We start from the raw sequence: 22367 nt of genomic DNA on the forward strand, positions 1-22367 counted from the left end.
TTACCACAAGAACTTTTAAGACCATGTCCACATTAATGGTGGTAGTACACCAAAAAACAATATGGGTTGTGCTCACTGTAGGAATATCACTCATGGGAAAAATGGTGGTCATGTTAATACATACCCTTAAATCCATACCCCTTCTCCTACTCTGTGGATAAAAAAACATCCCCTCAACACATGAATAAAAGCTTTAGGGGCCCTAACAACAATCACCAGAACAAATCCTACCAGGCTCATGTCCCACAAATAGTGTAGGCAGAGTATGGCACACACGGGGAGCATAGGGCCAATGACCAACGCCAATGTTCATTGCCTGGAATAGTCTGGAGCACCGGCCTAATTCTGACATTATATTTGTTGGTTATTTTAACTCTCCAATGTTTACCATTACAATAGTTCATGGGTGTTTGAGGCTGAACAAAAACAATCTTATCAAACCACAATATGTTGTTTAAACTGTTCTTAGACATTGCTGCCAAAAAGCCCCAATTTAATTTGCCTCAGGATAAATAAGGTCCATCACACATTATAGTACAACATGGTGCAATAGCGTATTTCACATCTGTGCATTTGATGGGCTAAATCAATAAATGTTGAAAATATTGCAATAAATAAGATCCTCAAATTTCTCCAAATAATAAAACAGAAATCTTGTGAAGTGCAGATGGTCTTTTAAAAGTGGCACATTCTTGGCTAATAAATGAAACACATGTTCCAGTGACTTGTCTAGATGAATGCTGCCATAAATACACCCATCATCTATTCAACATCGCTCCTATTTTCACCTCCATTGAACTAAAACTGTATGTGCGATGATACGATTTCCACAGGTTCCACACGCGTGGGCCTATTTATCAAAGGTCCGATTTTAGTGGATTTAAACTCACAAACTCTAAAACTATGAATGTCATGACATTTATTTAAAGATCCGAATGAAAAAAGTACAAACGGAAAATAATGGGCTAATAAATACTCCTAAAAAAATAAACCTCTAAAAATTTGACAATTCCTATTGGAAACAAAATCTGAAAAAGTATGAATTGATTTAAAATGGTCTTATAAAATCAGCACATCCCCCATGGACTTCTATGGAACCTCGACAACATTTACCTGGTGAAGTAAAAGTGATTAGGAAATCACACAGAGTTTCAGAAAGTTTGCACGATTATTTAATTGGGATCTGAGGTTGCTCCTGAGGAAGGGGCTGAACTGAAATGCTTCTTCCCTAATTGGAATCTGTTGCTGTGTTGGGATTGGAAGAGCTCTGGGATATGGACGCGCCCGGCAATATGAAGTAAGTGGTGTGTGACAATTCAAAAAGTGTAGCTTTCACCAATGGCAATCTTCATTGTTTGGGGTGTAAAGGTATTTCAGGGTTTGTCACCTGCAGTCCTGTTCTTTTTCTGTCTTCTTTAGACTTTTTTTCATCTAAAGAGTCATGAACAATGATGAAAAGCAAATATACATTAAGGGGTCATTTAAATAAACAGGTTAAGGGTCATTTACATCCACAAGTGCAGTGAGCAAAGTGCAATTTCCAACACAATCAAACAAAAGTAATTTTCCCCCCCATATTGCAGTGATTTTTCACAGAATTTCAGCCTTGTACACTTGCCATGGGGGTGGTTAATATGTCAAAATGGATTCACTTGCAGTTCATCATTAATCAGAAGCAACAGTGGGGGGTTTAGAGTGATTTGTTCACCCTATTCTTTAGATGCAAGTGCGCTGCACCCATTAACACAGGAACAGGAAGTGGAAAGAACTTTACAGCATTGAGTGCAACTATACAGTAACAAGGCTGGACTGGGCCAGCGAGACACCAGGAAAATACCCAGTGGGCCCCGCTGGCCCAGACCCAATCCCCACAGCCAGCAGCTCCTGTGCTTCCTGACCTTCTGGCGGGGGTAAGGGGGACAGAGGATTTGTGGTAAGGGGGCCCTTGGGGATTTGCGGTTGGGGCTGTGGGAGCCGTGGCGATTGTTGGGACAGAGGCCTGTCAGGATTTTTAGGTGGGCTGGGGCGCTTGTGGGACCCTGGTGTGGCAGCCCTGGTGGGCCCAGACCAGGGTCGGACTGGGCTGGCGGGAAACCGAGAAAAAACCTGGTGGGCCCCGGCTCCTGGGGGCCCCACCAGCCCAGACCTGATCCCCACAGCCAGCAGCTCCTGTGCTTCCTGACCTTCTGGAGTGAGTAAGATGGACAGAGGATTTATGTTTGGGGGGCCTTGAGGATTTGCGGTTGGGGCTGGGCCTGTGGGGATTTTCAGATGGGACAGGGGCCTGTGGGGATTTTTAGCTGTGCTGGGGCCCAGACCCGCTCCCGTCAAAAATTATTTTCAGGTTGCGCAATTGCGGCAAAAACCCAGTACATGCTCATGTGCAAATGTGGCACACCACGGCGGGGCAAGGACCCGGGAGAAGGCCCTGGCCCAGACCCCACCAGTCCAATGCTGTACACTAGTGCAGTGTCGGACTGGCCCACAGGAATACCAGGAAAACTCCCGGTGGGCCCAGGTGTTAGTGGGCCCTCCTACTTCTAAACATTTGACTTATTTCATGGCAATCCCCTATTTCTATGAGAAAAAAGAGGCTAAATTGATGGAATAATAGGTTATAGTATGTAAAGACAAGAGAATAGGAGAATAGAGGTTGAGTGAGGAGAGGAAGAAAATAATACTTAGAGTGGGCCCCTGGTCTAAACGTTTTTGGTGGGCCCCTGGTGTCCCAGTCCGACACTACTAGTGATTAGTGCATTTTCATGCAAGTACTTTTAATGAATAGGGTTTTATGCGCTTGGGATTGTAAATTATTCTCATAGAAAAAAAATACTAAAATCTGCAGTTGGGGTTCAGTAGAAGGATTTAAGAAATCAGTTTAACAATTTGAGATTCATTTTTACTTTCCTTTTAACTGTTTGCGACACATATTTCAACGACTTCCGTAGATATTGTGCAGAGATGAAAAAACACCAACTAGAGAAGGGGAATGAGTTTACATTGCACCGGAGGCCAGTCAGAGGCCAAGCAGCCTTCAGTATGGGATGCAATTCATTCAGCCGCAGTGTTTATTGCTTCCTTGTTACTGTGGGAAAACAAATGATGCAGAGCAGTAAAGTATTTGGAAGACTATGTCCCATGATATATTAACTCCTGGCACAATATTCAATGTTTACAAGGCAGCGCATATCCTATTATGTGTCCGTAAATATCCAAATGGTCTGGTCTTTAACTTGAGGGCAGGACACATTACCATAATAAAAGAGCCGTGATTGACACTTACCTCTCAGAAGAAGTAAAGCAAGTCAGAGTACATAGCGAATCTGCTCTTCATTGACATCCCTTATCTAATGTACTGACATTCCACCACTTAACAAAGACAGATACATGAAGAGGTAACATCCCATTATAGCTCTAACACCTAAACCTTGATCACTAGTAAAACTACAAGAAACTAACGTAGAAAATACAATGCACCCACCGCATAGACAAGAGCAGTTCATTTGTAAAAAGGGTTTGAACGACATAAACATGAAAACCTCTTGCTTTCTTTCTTTTCTTCCACTTGTAGAAAAACGACGAGGTTGGTGGAACAATCCTAGCAAAAAACACAATATTGTTGTAGATGTTCTATTGAACTGGAAAAATTGCAGCAGACAAATGACTTATTAGTTAACGTTTTACTAGAAATAATTCTTTGCAAATACACGTATTTTCAAAAACAGGAGTTTTATAACAATTTTACCATCATAAAAGTCATGCCTACTTCAAGGTAAACACCACAGGGTTCCGTTATGAACACAAGTGCAATTTTAGAAGCATTTCACCATCGTTTTTACCCAGACTGTTGTTTTTCCCCAACAAAAATATCTTTCATTTTGATGCGAATCAGATCCTATTGTACTGGAATTGGTGACAATATGATGTATGTGGGACTCTTTATTGGTACAGGGATGGTACCCTGATATTACCACCAGCTGTGTTGTGACAGCAACTCCATTCACCTGCATTGATAGGTGCACTTGCAGGCCTGGAACCAAGGGTAGGCAGAAGAGACACCTGCCTCGGTTGCAATGTGGGCGAAAAGTCTGCTTCCTACTCCAAGTTCAGGTTCTCTTTCTCCAGCTGTCTCCCCCACTTGCAACCACATGAAGGGGTCGGCTGGATTGCTTATGGCACCTGAATGACTTGTCCCACCTCTGTGCACTTGCGCATGATTTGAAAGAAGAGGTAGGATGGACAGGCCGGCACAAGGCACATAAAGGAATGCAAGGAGCATTTTTGGATGTGAACTTTTGCATGAATGCAACTGCAATTGTACACAAGCCCTCATACGTTATCATATTTTGTTCATAGGCTTTCACCTCCCTACCTGAATGCATTATCCTGGTGGAGTCTCCTGATCAATTCCGTTCCTACAGGCTGTTTCTTCCCAGCTAAAGAGTGAACTCCAAGACCATTAAATATTATAAAGGCATAAAACCACTGTTAGACTGATGTTCTGGGTTGGGCAACCAGGCTCAGACCGCTGCTACCATCCCTACTGCAACTCAATTCAAGGTGGCTGCCAAAACACATGGTAGGTCATCCCTTCCAATGGTGTCACATGGTTACTGGTGGCAGAGATGTTCAGCAGGACTAGCCTGGGGGGGAAGGGCCTAGCAGGACTGGGCTCACCAGGATTTTTCCCAGTATGCCAGGGGGCCAGTCTGACCCTGCATAAAACCACCATTAGATGGGCAGGTTTGCAGGTGCTCCTGTTGCACAAAGAATTGGGCTGCCTCTCTACAAAATAATTCACCTAAAGGAAAAAATGTAAGGTGTATGTAAGGGCACTGCAAGGTCAATTCAAGTCAAGTTAAACTATTGCAGACATGATATCTAGTCAAAGGCTATAATGTCTATGGCACATATAAGATTTGGTTTTTCTGTACTTTTCCCCCATGCAATTGGCTTTATTGTTTTATTTATATTTATTTATATTACTTTACTATTCCTTGTTCAGTTTAAAATGAAGTCAATGTGTGTAGAGAAATCTAAAGAACACAGTCATGAAATGTTGGATGTTACCAAAACTAGATAAAACTAGGGGGGAGTTTATTAAATCTCTATTTCTTCTATTTGAGGTTTTTCGGGGAAAACTCAAATTTTCCATGGAAAAATAAAAACATGAATTTTTAGAGATTTATCAATCCCCAAAGCTGCTAAAAATCCAAATTCTCCATCTCAAACCTGTCGAGGTCATGTAGAAGTCAATGGCAGATGTCCCTGAAGTTGTTTCTTGACATCATGATCTGCTCTGGATAATCCAATAAAGTTTGCATTTCGACCAATAATCCGTAAAAGTTGAGTTTTTTCAGTGAAAATTCTATAAAGTCAAATTTTTGGAGTGTTACTTGTATTGATACTCGATTTTGTCGCAACGTTTTGTCTCCAATTATTTTGAGAAAAATTATTGATAATTGAGTTCAATTCGTGGAAGAGAGTTTGCATAACTTTGTTTTCATTAAAAACTGAGATTAATTTGAGTTTTAGAAAATAACCCCCCTGATATCTAAACTACAGATTGTGCATAAAAAAATGCGGAGGACATGAAAATAAGGTTATATTTCAGGATGATTTTGTCCCCGAAGCATTGAAGTTTCTAAAACAGATTGCTAAGCAGCCTCACATGAACTGCACAGACTATTGCTGCTTTTATATTTAGTGCTGATTTAAAGGAAAAACATAGAAGTTGCTGAAATTCAGCTTTCAAGCTGCGCTGTTAGAAATGTCAGATCTTCAGACATTTCAGGTTTCCGAAAATCATTCAGAATGCGTCACTGATTTACTCTGTGTTTTTATGTAAAATCCATAATTTGAATAGCAAACGAAAATTCTGTATAAGGGGCAGATTTATCACGCGTCGAAGTGAAATCGAGGGAACTTTTGAAGTTAAAAAATTCTAAATTCAAAGTAATTTTTGGATACTTCGACCATCGAATAGGATACTATGACTTCGACTTCGACCTTCGATTCTAAGTAAAATCGTTCGACTATTCGACCATTCGATAATCGAAGTACTGTCTCTTTAAAAAAACTTCAATACTTCGCCAACTTAAACCTGCCGAAGTGCTATGTTAGCCTATGGGGACCTACTACGATCAGAATACGATCGTACAATACAAAAAATCCTACGAGTTTGACTTCGAATTTCGACCCTTGATAAATCTGCCCCTTATGATGCACATTTTGTTCTAAATCTTTGTTTTTTCGTGACCAAATATATATCAGTCATTCCATTCTTTTTCTTTATTCTTGGGAAGGGACATAATCACTGAAAAGAAATATACTGTATGTCTGGGAATTAAAATAATAAAAATTCAAGTTTTACCCCAAAAAGCCCTACCAGATAAATTTGGAGTTCTAAATTCATACGTGAGCTCCAACACACAAGTATATATGCAGAAATGGAATGTTGTGCATACAAACGCACACACAAAGGTATATATATATATATATTCATACATATCCATTTCATGTATATTAATTCATCAGCGTAAGATATTATATGAACAATGTACATCTTTCATAATCCTCCAACACAAACCTTCTTCTTAAAGAGACACCTCAGAGGGCATGCACCACTATCCTGCACCGTGGGAGAGGCAACATAGGCCATAATGGAGGCTTGGAGAAGCAGAGCTACACTAATGGATCCTACAAGATATATTTGGGTGGCAAGGGTGCCAGTTAAGCAGCTGTAGGAACCCATAGGGTTACATTTCCTTTTGGCTTTGGAATTCCCCTACTAGCTTAAATTTCCTATATTTTCTAAGTCTCCGCAGGTTTCAAATAGAAACTGGAAACCTATGGCTTCTCCTCTTTGACCTCGACTTTCTGAACAGGGTGGATACTGCTGAGGAGCATGGGACATCTAGGCCCCAGTAAGAATAGAGCCAAGAAGGGGCAACCCCTGTTATGAAGTGGGGGGTCAGTGTCCCTGTGAACAAAGTATTTAGATAGCAAAAGTTCTAGCCGCTATAGTGCACACTAAGGGGCCCTTTTACTAACAATCAAATACAAAACTTCACCAGGTGAAAGTTGTTGAGGTCCTACAACAGTGGATAGGAATTGTGCTGATCATATTGGACCATTTTAAACCAAATCAGACTTTTAAAAGTTTTGTTATTTTTTTCTCTAGGAAATGTCTGAAAAACTGAACTAACTGATCCATAATTCCTCTCGGAAAAGTCGGAGCAAAAAAACTTGCTGCGATAAAGCGACTTTATCAAATTGTCCGACAACAACCCCAACTTTATGGGATTATCCAGCGCAGATCACAATGTCAAGAAACAATTACAAGGACATCTGCCATTGACTTCTACTTGACCATGACATGTTTGAGATGGAGTATTTTCGTATTCGGATTTTTAGCAGCTTTGGAGTATAATAAATCTCCAAAAAAGTTTTTTCCCTCTAAAAATTCAAGTTTTCCTTTTTAAAAACCTGACCAGAAAAATTTGAGGTTTAATTAATGGGTTAAGTCATGGTTTCAAAAATCATTAAAACCACAAAAATGAGACTGTTGATAAATAGGCCCCTAGCTGTGTAAGTTAGGCAGAATCAGTTAGAACATTTAGGATTCATAGCTGGAAGAAGATCTCACTAGGTATTATTTGGTATCACTTGCCCTTAGAGGGAAGGGAACATCATTTGTAGAAGGGGCTCAGGCTTAATGAGGTTACTGGAACACTAGCTGGAATACCACATAAGGTGTATCTTAAGTCTACGTCTACCAGAGGTCAAGCTCTGTAGATTACTGCTAATCATTCTACCCCATCGGATATCCAAGTGCTGAGCTGTGCTTGCTATATAAACATCTGTTTCTTGTTTAAGAACTTCTTAAAACCTTAAATCACTCCCTTTCTCTACCCCAGGGATCCCCAAGCTTTAGAACCCGTGAGCAACATTCAGAAGTAAAAGGAGTTGGGGAGCAACACTAGCATGAAGAATGTTCCTGGGGTGCCAAATAAGGGCTGTGATTGTCCATTTAGTAGCCCCTATGTGGACTGTCAAACTACATTGAGACTCTGTTTGGCAGTACAACTGGTTTTTATGCAAATAAAACTTGCCTTCAAGCCAGCAATTCAAAAATAAGCACCTGCTTTGAGGCCACTGGGAGCAACATCCAAGGGGTTGGAGAGCAACATGTTACTCACGAGCTACTGGTTGGGGATTACTGCTCTACCCAACATCACATGGGCCTGAGAGGGACTGATGGAACCAATGCTCTACAACAGTTAAGCTAGGACTTAGTTCTTGGCTAAGACAAGATTTAACGCCATAGAGCTGCTACTATCCTTTCCTTTCCAAACTCCAATACAGGTATAGGATCCATTATCCAGGTCCTGAGCATTCTGGATATCAGGTCCCATACTTGTATATCAAATAAAACTTGCTACCACGAGTGTGAGGACTGTGCATTTTTACATCGTAAAATTACAAATTCAAATGACAATAAGGTGGCATATTTAATGCATCATTTCCATTTTAAAGCAAAACAATAATCCATTGCTACGTAGGTGGCTGCTCATCATCTACAGGGCTCATTATCTCTTGCCAGAATCCAGCCGAGTTCTGTGCTAAACTTATTGGACTCGGTAAACACGGCACTTAAAACCTTCTCTGTTACAACTTTAAGAGGCTTGTGGATTTACAGGGCTGTTATTTTGTTTGGTACACCGGGATAAGCAGCTCAAATACTAAACATAAAACTAATAATGCAGAAGATTTTTATGAAGCCACCCTGACATAACAATCAGGTAATAGAGCTTATTATCTATACAGGATTATACTGTGCCGCTACTGTCTTTCCAGAAGAAATGGGACTTTCCCATTGGATCAAGCTCATATGTACTCCAGTTCTTAACTGCCAGCTTTTTGTAGTCCTCTGATGCTATAATTCTTCTACAGGTGAAGGTATTTCCTTCTGAAGGAAAAAAGATGTTATCCAGAATGATTGGGACTTGGGGTATTTATGGATAAGGGGTCTTGTGGAGCACCAGGCCTTTGGGCTACTGAAAAAACTAAAAACAAATTTTTATGCCTTCAATGTGGATTTATTCTGGCTTAGTTAGTCAATTACAAGTTACTGCCTTATAATTACAGAGAAATAGTAATAGTCCATATGTTACTATCTACATAAATAGTATGATACTTGATGCCAATGTTATTAATTAGTGATGGGCGAACAAGGCCCAAAAAATTTGTGAAACGCATTGACTTCAAGTATCATATTATTTATGTAAATAGTAACATATTGACAAAATTTTATTTTTATGTGCAACGATTTTCTCTCGAAATTTCTCTCAAATGTTCTTGCTCCAAATGGATTAGTCAATGGGAATTTTTTCTTGTGGTGACTCTTTTCTCCAAATGCATTAAAGCCAATGGGCAATATTGCAGCAAATTGTTTTGCGAATCCATAGCTGGCGAAAACGTTCTCTCATCGCTATTATTAATGGTATTTTTACAGTTGTTGGGGGGCCTGGGCAGAGCAATGATGAACTCGTTCCCTGGAAAGACACACACGGGTCTCATTTTAAACTGCCAATGAGTTCATGTATGGAACCTATTATCTAGAATTCTCGAGACCTGGGGTTTTCTGGATAATGGATTTTTCCATTATTTGGATCTTCCTACCTTAACGGGCAGATTTATCAAGGGTCGAATTTTGAAGTAGAACAAGCTTCAAAATTCGACCATCGTATTGGAATACTTCGACTTCGAAAATCGAAGTCAAAGTTTTTTTACATCGAATTTGGGCAAGTTACTGTTTTATTATTACACAGAAAAAGGAAATTATTTTTAAATATTTGGATTATTTGATTATAATGGAGTGTATGAGAGACGGTCTTTCCATAATTTCTCGGGACCTGGGGTTTTCTGGAAAAACTATCTTTCCATAATTTGGATCTTCATACCTTAAATCTACTGGAAATTCATTTAAACACGAAATAAACTCAATAGGCTGGTTTTGCTTCCATTAAGGATTAATTATATCTTAGTTGAGATCAAGTACAAGCTACTGTTTTATTATTACAGAAAAAAAGGAAATATTTTTTAAACATTTGGATTGTTTGGATAAAATATAGTCTATGGGAGACGGCATTTGTTGAAATTTGGAGCTTTTTAGAAAACTGCCAATGGAACTAGAGTCAACAGACCGATCATTTTGCTTTATTCCTCCATAACATGGACTTTCTCCATGTTTGTATCAGAACAAAGAGGAGGAATGGAAGGAAGTATTGACGATAGCAATATTGATGAATAAAGAAATTCATTAAGGAGAGGAAACATTTTTTTGGAGAAAGAGCTGTAATTTTTCTGGTGGGCCCCTGGCATCCCACTCCAACATTATCCCTTTATGATGCTTCACCTTCTTTTATATGGTCTCTGAGATGCCTATTCCTTGTACCAATTTATTGTAGTCCACAAGGATATTTAATGTAGCTGAAATTGTCTTTCATTGCGCAATATACATTGCTGGTTAATGTGTTATATTTCTATGTAGCTTATCCCAGGAAAGAAAACATGCTCAGAATATTTCATTTTGACGTTTCCACTGAGAGCAGCTTGTGCATAAAAGGCAGCTGGAGATCTCATGTATGTAGGATAAGGTTTCCAGTAAGCAGCAAGTTTAGTGTTGAGATTCCGAGAAAAGATAATATGTGTCTTTCCAAATTCAAATTTTAGTTGCTTATATGATGCTCTTCTAATTAATCTTTTTGTATAAATCTTAGCAATTTTGTATTCTGATTTGTTCCTTGATATTCCTTTAAAGAAAGACAGAGTGTTTGCCACTAATGACCCATCGATAAGTTATACCTTTGTCATGGGCATCAGGTTCTTGGGAGAGCACTTTACAAATAAACACTCAGGGGCTTATTTGCTAAACTCCGGTCTGACTTTTTGGAGAAAACTTTTTTTTTAAACTCAAATTTTTCAAGATTTATTTAAGCCCGATGCAGCAAAAGGCCAGAATCCAAATATCCGCCATCTCAGACCTGCCGAGGTTGTGTATAAGTCAATGGCAGAGGTTCCCATCCTATATTAAAGTTTCTGTAGTCTGCGCTGGAATTAGCCTGAAAATCTGATTTTTTTTTGGTGAGATTTCAGGCAAAAAACTAAAAATTTTGGCTTTTTGGGAAAAAGCCAGAAAAAAAATTGTGCGATTCGGGAAAAAACACAGAGTTGCTGCCTCTGTGTGAGTGTTGGACTGCTGGCCATGTGCCTCCTCTTCTGTTGTCTCTCATAGGAAGTCTTCATACTCATGTTCATACTCAAGTCTAAAGGTCATTATTCCATTCTAATCCTTCTAGATCTCTCTGCAGCCTTTGACACAGTTGACCACACACTCCTCCTTGACATTCTACACTCATCTGGCATTCGGGACACTGCTCTTTCATGGTTTACATCTTATCTGTCTGACCGTTCATTTAAAGTTTCCTTCTCTAACTCTACTTCTACTACTTTCCCACTCTCTGTTGGAGTTCCTCAAGGCTCTGTTCTTGGCCCCTGCTGTTCTCGCTCTATACAACTTCCCTAGGAAAACTCATTCAGTCATTTGGACTTCAGTATCACCTTTATGCTGATGGCACCCAACTCTACTTGTCTACTCCTGATCTTTCTAATGCTGTCCTTTCCCAAGTCACAGACTGTCTCTCTGTTGTCTCCTCCTGGATGTCACAGCGCCACCTGAAACTGAACCTTTCTAAAACAGAACTCATTATATTTCCTCCAAGATCTTCCCCTGTCCCTCAGATATCATCAGTAAACAACACCACCTTTCATTCCACCACACAGGCTGCCTAGGAATCATCTTAGACTCTCATCTGTCTTTTTCACCACACATTCAAACACTTGCAAAATCTTGCCGTATTCAACTGCGCAACACTGCTCGAATACGACCCTATCTCAGTTTAGAATCAACTAAAACACTGATTCAGTCTCTCATCATCTCCCGCCTTGATTACTGCAACTTACTCCTCACAGGTATTCCAACAAGTCACCTTTCACAACTCCAATCTGATCTAAACGCGGCCGCTAGACTCATTCATCTATCTCACCGCTCAACATCAGCTGCTCCCATATGTATGTCCCTTCACTGGCTCCCAATCTCCTCTAGAATCAAATTCAAATTACTAACACTCACATTCAAGGCCCTTAATAATGAAACCCCTCCCTATGTTTCATCTCTAATCTCCAAATACTCTCCTCCACGTAACCTACGCTCTGCTTCTGATCTTCCCTCACTTCTCCTCTGATCACTTCTGCCCATTCTCGTCTACAAGACTTCTCTCGGGCTTCTGCTTTTCTCTGGAACTCTCTGCCACAAGCTGTCAGACTTTCTCCTTCCTTCCAAACTTTCAAGCGCTCCTTAAAGACCCATTTGTTTAAAGAGGCTTATTCGATGTACCTTAATTAATCATTGCTGTATCAAAAATGACAAAGTGTTTATATAATCCTAATGTCTCAATTGTACCCTAACCTTTTAGTTTGTAAACTCTAATCTCTAGGTCCTTCTAACCCTATTGTACTCTGTAATCCTTGTTTGTTAACCACCATTTATTCCCTGTTTGCTATAACTGCAGTAAAGCACTGCGTATCTTGACAGCGCTATATAAATAAATGATGATGATGATGATGTTCACACAATGGGTGCTGTAACAATCAATGACCCAAAATCTTATAGATTAATGTAATGTCATTACTGGGTAAGCATGCACCAAAAGGTCCATCAAAGATCTATTTTAATGCATGCCAAATATAGGACAACCATCTGCTCTGGGTGATGTAGGCAATACTAGGGCCTGATCTGTTTTTGGATAGTTTGGTTTTCAGCTATTTCAGCAAAAGATGGACTTGGCTGTATAAAGAAGCTTTTAATAACTAATAGTGATGGGCGAATTTGGGGCATTTTGCTTTGCCAAAAAAAATGCGAACTTCCAGCGAAATTCGTGAAATGGTGAAAAATTCGTGAAACGGTGAAAAATTCGCGAAATGGCGCCGGCGTCTCGTTTTTGCCTCTGGCATCCATTTTCTGGATGCTGGCAAAATTTTGTGAATTCGCCGCAAATTCGTGCCTGCCGAATACATTCACCCATCACTAATAACTAATTCTATAACAAGGGATGGTTATGAGGTTTGACCAAATTCAAGTAGGCATGTGCCCAATGGAGGCAAGTATAACCAGAAACTCGTGGAAAGGCTAAGAATGTATTGCAGTAATATTATCTTATTTATATATTGTATTCTTGGTTTCATATAGGTAGATGGATTAAGGAATAAGTAAATAATTATGCACAATACTGTGGAGCACTGATCATTAGTGGGATGAGAAGCCAAACTATAGGACAGATAGTGTTTCACTGCAAGAATATCACTGAAAAACATTGGCACTTAATCAAAGGCTTTTTGGTTACACCCCATTGGAAGTGACCTGGAATAGAATTGCTCAAGCACAAAATCCATTTTCTTAATACTTGGTATTAACATTTAGCCATTAACCAGTGGCTGGTCATTTCGGCTCTGTTAATTTTCAATTTTCAATTTTTGTATCTCCTGTAAAACTCTGCCGGAGACTTGTAAAGTAAAAGGATTATTCATGTCCCCCAGTATATAGCTGAAATGATGATTTCCCAAACTCATTTGTCAGGCTGTTAAATACATTGGCTTCAATAACTGGAAATGTCCTTTTTAAAAACAGTAGTAATTCCAGGCCTGAGTTCAATGTCAGCAGCTCTCAGATTAACATTAATAATACACAATACATTCAATGAAAACAGACGACAAAAACTATTCCGCCCAACAACAACATTTTAGGAATGAATTCAATTTATCCACATGCTATACATCATTTGATTTCAAGTGATAGGACACTGTGGGTTACTCACAACTGGTTTTCTACTTAGACTACGAAGAATTACAAGGTTCTATCCTGCCAACAAAGCCGTCATTTCAATCAAAGGTTCTGCTTGTGAAACATTAGTGTTGGAAAGTTTAGTTGCAAAGCTAAATTGCAAATTGAAAGAATGTTGACGGGAATTGAGCCAGGAACTGCTAATGACAAGGAAATGACAGGGAGGAGGGAACAGGAGGAGGGTGTTAGGGATTAAAAGGAGAACTAAACCCTAAAAATGAATGTGGCTAAAAATGCCATGTTTTATATTTTGAACTAGTTACACCAGCCTAAAGTTTCATCTTCTCAATAGCCACAATGATCCAGGACTTCAAACTTGTCACAGGGGGTCACCATCTTGGAAAGTGACACTCACATGCTCAGTGGACTCTGATTGGCTGTTGAGAAGCTAAGCTTAGGGCTCGTCACTAATTATCCAGCAGAAAATGAGCTTCCCTGGCTGTAATATAAGCTGATGCTACAGGTTTGCTGATTATTCAATTCTGATGCTAATTGCACTGGTTTCTGTGCTGCCATGTAGTAATTATGTGTATTAATTACTAATCAGCCTTATATTGTGACATTTCTATTCTATGTGTACTGTATATTGTGAGTGGCTCCCTAAGCTCAGTAAGTGACAGCAGCACAGAGCATGTGAATCAGTGAATCAGCAGAAAAGAAGATGGGGAGCTACTGGGGCATCTTTGGAGACACAGATCTTTACTGCTAAAGGGCTGTGGTTGCCTTGGGCTGGTACAGAAGCACAAAACCCAAAAGTACAACATTTCTACCTACTTCTTTAGTTTAACTTTCCTTGTCCTTTAAGGGTGTTGTTGTTTCTTTGGTTTCGGTGAGGATGGCTGGAGACACAAGGTTATAAAGGAGGAAGGAAAAGGGGTCTTATCTTTTACCTTGAACAGCTCCTGAATGCCCTCCCCAGAGCACGGCGGGTAGCGTTGTAGGGGGTTGGTATTAGTGTAAAGTCCCCTGCGGGGGAGCTGGTGAGAATGGTATCAAGTGTAGGGCCTAACATGAGTTAGGCCTGGGACCAAAGTTATGGTAAAGATCCGGTGGAAGGGGCGTGAGTAATGGAGGAAAGTCACACCTAAGAGGGACAACAGGCGGCCTCTCACTCTTGGTTACAATTGGTTGCAGCTTTCAGAGGTCATAATGGTTAAATATTATATAATTGTAACTGTTTACATTGCCCTACACTTAAGTAATGTTGATATATGTTGGTTGTCAATTTGTTAATAAACAAACTGCAGCCTTTTTCACCCAAAATATCAGGTGTGGTCTGGTATATTAATTTAAGGAAGGGGGAAGAGCTTGGTGTTGTTGGGTGGAGCCAGTCAGATTAACGGTGCCCCTGTCCATTGCCCCCACATAGGAACATAGAACAACTCCCTGTGTTCTCCCACATGTCAAAATCTCTCTCTGTGGGATGGGAATGTTGTCCCAATGACATGGCTATTTTTGTATATTATTAAATTGTTTGTACTCATCCCACAAAGAAGTATGAATAATAAATAATATTAATCTAATTCATTTTCTAATTGTTATATCTAAGGATCTCATCCTCTTCCTCCTTCTTTTCCTTATTACATTTTAGCCTCCTCCGTCTCATTCACCTCAATGTATCTTATTGGTCACTCCCATTTGTCACCATCATTTGCTCGTTACTCCTCTTGAGATCACGTTTTGCACCAATATCGGCAAAAATACAGTAGGCTTTTTTTTCCGGTGATTGTGATTTTCACGTCTGAATTCTAATATGTTGGCAGGAGGTAGGTGACGAGATTTTGTTTTTTTGTAACTTTTTTATGGTTTTCTTTAGAAAGAAATACAAGTGGCAAACAAAGGAAAAAAATCTGTCCTAAAAACAAAACTGTAAATCCAGAAATAAAATGGTGACTGAGAGTTTACACAAGTTGAACTTTTCCCCTAAAGGCGGTAGAAATATTTTTACAAGTCGCTTGTTAAATTTGGAGCATGGAAGCTTCTCTTGTTATCTAAGGGAAGATCTTACCTAAAAAAACACTATGTAAACTATATTAATAAGGCAGAGAGATATAAACACGGCCAAAAATGTCTCCGTCAGCCATTCCCTTAAGGAGGATTGATTCCTACACAGAAAGTACAAGCTGAACCACAATGTTCCTTTCCCTATGGGCCAACATAAAAAAAAAATGCTCAGGTTGCTTCTTCAATTTAACTGCGGCATAAAGAAGTAAAGACAGAATTTCAGGCTAAAAAGAAAGTTTTTTGGAGATTACACTGTATTCAGCTGCCTGGTGTGAAATCAAAGGCCTATTTATTAAACCTTGATTTTCTTCTGATCGAGTTTTTAAAGGGGAAAACTCAAGTTTTAAGAGAAGTGTTATACTCCAAAGCTACTAAAAATGGGAATTCAAAAATACTCCATCCCAAGCTTGCCACGGTAATGAAGAAGTCAATGGGGCAGATTTTCTAAAGGGCGAAGTGGCCGTCACTAGTGGAAATTCACCAGAAATCCCATCCGCAAGGAGATCACCAATTTACTAACAGGTGTAGAGGACAATACCCTAGTGACACCATTTTTTCCGCCCTATTGCCAGGCGAATGATCATTACTCTATCGCCAGAGTTTCCTTAGCGAGCTTAGACCTGGCAAATAGGGATGGGCGAATTTTTTCACCTTGTTTCGCTGAAAAAATTACGCCCATAGACTTGTATAGCGTTGTGTGTCAAAATAAAAAGATGCGCGTCAAAAACATTTTGCTGCACCAGAATTTTTTTTTGACGCTTATAGACTTTAATGGGTGTCGGCGACATCTCGCCGGTGGCGAATTTTTGGCAAAACGAAATGGGTCAAATTCGCCCATCCCTACTGACAAACTGATGAGATGAAGCTACATCCTCCTCAGTCTTATGTCAGTGACATCATATCCTGTATGCCGAAAAGTTATAAAAAAAAATTCAAATACACTGGGGTTTTTTCATATTTTAAAGCGGGATTGTCTTTGAAAGTTGTAACTATTAAAAATGTTTGTTTTAACTTTATTTTTTTTTACCATTTGAGGGGCATGCCACGTTTGTTTTGGGGTGGGCATAAGAGAATCTCTTTTTTGTCTTTATTTTGCTTCCTTGGACATGTGTAATAATAAGTGGCCACTTCAAGCATTTGCACCAACATCTCTAATAAAGACGTATATATGACTTGGAAGTATCAGCCCTATTCAAATTGACCTAAGCGTTGGAGGACTAACAAAGTTTTGCTAAGCAGAAATGAACGTTAGTGAAAGTTCGCTATGAAATAACTAGTTTAGTAATTTAACTAGTGAAACTTCGCCAGCGTTCGGCTACAAAGACGCAACTTCACATTTTAGTGAATTCGATAATTGGTAGCGAATCTGTGCTTGACAAAGTGGCGCAAATTTTGGCTTCAGAGGCAAAAAATTGCCGTTTAGTTAATTTGCCACAAATGCAGATGTCCCTGAAGATGTATCTTGATTTCATGATCTGCGCTGGGAAATCCAATGAAGACCAGTTTTTGGAGCATCAATCCGATAAAGTCAAGATTTCTGAGCGGGGCGTCCATTCAAAAAAGTCGGACGTTTCAAATTGGAGTACAAATTTTTTTTCACACAGACTTTTTCTAGAAGAATCATTGATAAATGAGTTACCTTTGTGGATGGGAGTTAGGTCGACTTTGTTTTAAATTAAAAAATGTGATAAATTTGAGTTTTAGTAAATACTCCGCCAACTGCCTATTGGGAAAGTAACAACTGTTTCTACATAGGAACGTTCACATATTATTACAGACAAACTAAGAGACAAAGGGGCAAATTTACTAAAGGGAGAAGTGGCTAACGCTAGCGAAAGTTCGCCAGAGTGACGTAATTTTGACGTAAAAGTTGACCTACTCTAGCGCTACTTCGCACCCTTTTGCCAGGTGACGTTGCGCTCTGACGAAGGGCCGTAACTACGCTAATTTGCTAACTTGCGGATTTTCATGAACGTTACCTTTTGCGCCAGACTTTACTTCGCCACCTCAGAACAGGTGAAGTGCAATAGAGTAGATAGGACTTGCTTTAAAAAAAAGTTTAAATTTTTTTCTAAGTCCCAAAAAACACTGGAATCTTTTACTTTTTTAAGGGTGATAGGCTGAAAAAGATCGTAAATTTTTTTGGGTTACCCTCTTTCCCCCCTTCATTTCCTAACATATGGCACATAAACTATACAGTGGGCACATGTGTAGGGCAAAATAACAACTCTATTTTATTTTATGAAGCTTTCCCAGACTTGTGTAGTGTAAAGTATTTGCTGCTACATATACGTCCATTGTACTTTAACTTGGCGCCGTATGCAAATTAGGCATCGTTAGCGTAACTTAGAACCGCTGATCATAACATCACTAGCGCAAATTCGCGATCGATCGGTAAATTGTGCGCAACTTCGGATCTTCATGAATTTGTGCAGCCCTGGCGAATCTACGCCTGGCAAGTGCGGCAAAATACGGCGAAGCCAATGCTATCGCAACTTTCGAGGTACAGTAAGTAAATTTGCCCCAAAGACCCTGCATTTAATGGAACTTATAGGCAAACAAAGAAATGTGATGAGGCTAAAGTTTGCAATGAATATGTCAACTCATTCTGTGCATTGAGAGTTAATCTGTATGTGCCGAGCCGTCAACTGCTTCAGTGACTTGTATTTACCAGTTTTTCCTCCAGTAACTAGTGATGGGCGAATTTGCGCCGTTTCGCTTTGCCGAAAAATTAGCGAATTTCGTGCGAAATTCGCGAAACGGCGAAAAATACGCGAAACGGCGCCAGCGTCTCGTTTTTGACGCCGGAGCCCGTTTTTGACGCCGGCGAATTTTTACCGCGAATTTTCGCGGGCGTTTCGCGAAGTTTCGCGGGCGTTTCGCGAAGTTTCGCGAAGATTCGCGGGCGTTTCGCGAATTTATTCGCTCGGCGCGAGTCGCGCAAATTCGCCGCAAATTCGCCCATCACTACCAGTAACTACAGAAAGGAAGGGATGATGTGAGAAGTCTCTGTTGTTTCCTTAGTGACCAGAACCCAATTAAACAAGCAGAGATTATCATTCCTAATAAAATCTTCTTAGAATCATCAACATGATTTTCTATGGACAGAATTTAGCTGCATCTCAGTTTTTGTATGTATGTAAATATGAAAGCAAATTTCTATTTAAAGTTATCTCGGCTTCATTATTCCCCTCAGTAGTGGGATAATAGTCTCTGGGAAGGGAGTGTGACTGTGGGATAGCAGGTATAGTAGGGAGAGATGGTGCCTGTAGTAACAGTGGATAATAGTCTCTGGGAAGGGAGTGTGACTGGGATAGCAGGTATAGTAGGGAGAGATGGTGCCTATAGTAACAGTGGATAATAGTCTCTGGGAAGGGAGTGTGACTGTGGGATAGCAGGTATAGTAGGGAGAGATGGTGTCTATAGTAACAGTGGATAATAGTCTCTGGGAAGGGAGTGTGACTGGGATAGCAGGTATAGTAGGGAGAGATGGTGCCTATAGTAACAGTGGATAATAGTCTCTGGGAAGGGAGTGTGACTGTGGGATAGCAGGTATAGTAGGGAGAGATGGTGCCTATAGTAACAGTGGATAATAGTCTCTGGGAAGGGAGTGTGACTGGAATAGCAGGTATAGTAGGGAGAGATGGTGCCTATAGTAACAGTGGATAATAGTCTCTGGGAAGGGAGTGTGACTGTGGGATAGCAGGTATAGTAGGGAGAGATGGTGTCTATAGTAACAGTGGATAATAGTCTCTGGGAAGGGAGTGTGACTGTGGGATAGCAGGTATAGTAGGGAGAGATGGTGCCTATAGTAACAGTGGATAATAGTCTCTGGGAAGGGAGTGTGACTGTGGGATAGCAGGTATAGTAGGGAGAGATGGTGTCTATAGTAACAGTGGATAATAGTCTCTGGGAAGGGAGTGTGACTGTGGGATAGCAGGTATAGTAGGGAGAGATGGTGCCTATAGTAAAAGTGGATAATAGTCTCTGGGAAGGGAGTGTGACTGTGGGATAGCAGGTATAGTAGGGAGAGATGGTGTCTATAGTAACAGTGGATAATAGTCTCTGGGAAGGGAGTGTGACTGTGGGATAGCAGGTATAGTAGGGAGAGATGGTGTCTATAGTAACAGTGGGTAATAGTCTCTGGGAACGGAGTGTGACTGTGGGATAGCAGGTATAGTAGGGAGAGATGGTGTCTATAGTAACAGTGGATAATAGTCTCTGGGAAGGGAGTGTGACTGTGGGATAGCAGGTATAGTAGGGAGAGATGTGTCTATAGTAACAGTGGGATAATAGTCTCTGGGAAGGGAGTGTGACTGTGGGATAGCAGGTATAGTAGGGAGAGATGGTGCCTATAGTAACAGTGGATAATAGTCTCTGGGAAGGGAGTGTGACTGTGGGATAGCAGGTATAGTAGGGAGAGATGGTGTCTATAGTAACAGTGGATAATAGTCTCTGGGAAGGGAGTGTGACTGTGGGATAGCAGGTATAGTAGGGAGAGATGGTGTCTATAGTAACAGTGGATAATAGTCTCTGGGAAGGGAGTGTGACTGGGATAGCAGGTATAGTAGGGAGAGATGGTGTCTATAGTAACAGTGGGGATAATCTGATACAGATTCATGGAGGAATTAGCATTTTGCATGTTACAAAAATTTGCACAAACCTGCACTAGAAATTCAGAATTTGTTTTGTTTCACCACATAAAATGTAATGTTTTTCATGCAGGAAAAGTTCGGATGCCCCAGTCTGACCCAGTGTTTCAGCACCTCGGACACAAATCCATCCGCAGCTGCAATTATGCTGGAATTGAGGGAAAAACATGGCGGATGGCTTGTGAGTTTGCACTTTGCACACATCAGCTACATACATAGATGAGCCCTATAGAGAACATTAGTGATCAGCGAATTTGTCCTGTTTCGCGAAACGCCGATTTTGACGGCATCAAAATGGGTGCTGGCGTCAAAGTTAATGGGCGTCGTTAATCATCGCCGCTGAATTTTCGTGGCAAATTCACAAATTTATTCGCTGGTGGCGAAACGCGGAATTCGCCCATCACTAGAGAACAGGATCACTTGTTAATTCCGTAGACGACAGCTGTAATAAATGCTAAATAAATAAAATACATTCAAGTAACAATAACAGGGAAGAAAGGAAACTTCTCAAGACTCAAAGCTTGAAGGTTGCGCCGGATGATTTTTCCTGCTGGTCTCACCCGTGTCTGTTGCAATAGAGAGAGATATTAATCACACAGAGTATCTGATAGAATCCAGTCCCGGGAGAGCAGACATTTGAAATGTTATTGTTGCCAACGTCTCAGAATTAATTTCGTTTGGAAGATTCTGCCGCAGTTTGCATAAAGCTGGTTTAAGGCATTAGGGGCAGCCGTAATGTAATTTATTCCTCGAATTGACGGAGAACAGATCAAGGAATCTGGTGCATCATAAGAATACGTTTTCTTTTCATGTTTAATGGGGTCTTTTATTGAGCGTTTGAATTGCAGGCGCAACCGCGAGCGAGTTCAATGGCAACCGGGTTGTTTTTGTGCAACATTTGTCATTCGGTGCAACTGCCACACACGTACAATGTTAGTAGGTTGCTTGCTGTTTTATATCAGGAATTACAGGTGTAGGATCCGGTATCCAGAAAGCTCTGTATTACAGGAAGATCATTGGCCATAGACTTCATATTAATAAAATAATTCAAATATTTAATATTTATTTATAATTAATCCTTATTGGAGGCAAAACCAGCCTATTGGCTTTATTTCATGTTTACATGGTTTTCTAGTAAACTTAAGGTATGAAGATCCAAAGTATGGAAAGATCTGTTATCTGGAAAACCCTGGATCCCGAGCATTCTGGATAACAGATCCCATACCTGTAATAATAAAACAGTAACTTGTACTTGATCCCAACTAAAGTTGGCCATAGATGTTGAGATTTTTAAAAGATCAGATCCTGATCGTGAGACCACGATCTTCTCGGAACGATCGTACGAATTGACCATCAACTAAAAAGACCAATTTACCAGGAAAACAAATGGGAGCTGCCTGCTTGGCCCTGCAAACATAGAGAGATTGCACTGGGGCCGACAAAGATTTTTTGACCTGGCCGATCAATTTCCCGACAGATATCGGCCGAAAAATCGTAAGATGTACGATCGTTCGAATACCACTAACCGCACGATAATTTCGAAGGATTGGTCGGGCTTCCCTAAAATCGGTCGTTCGGCAAGAAGAATCTTCACGTCTATGGGGAGCTTAAGATATAATTAATCCTTATTGGAGGCAAAACCAGCCTATTGGATTTATTTCATGTTTATATGATTTTCTAGTAGACTTAAGGCATGAAGATCCAAAGTATGGAAAGATCTGTTATCTGAAAAACCCTGGATCCCGAGC

This window comes from Xenopus laevis, chromosome 5L (assembly GCF_017654675.1).
Source record: "Xenopus laevis strain J_2021 chromosome 5L, Xenopus_laevis_v10.1, whole genome shotgun sequence".
NCBI lineage: Eukaryota > Metazoa > Chordata > Amphibia > Anura > Pipidae > Xenopus > Xenopus laevis.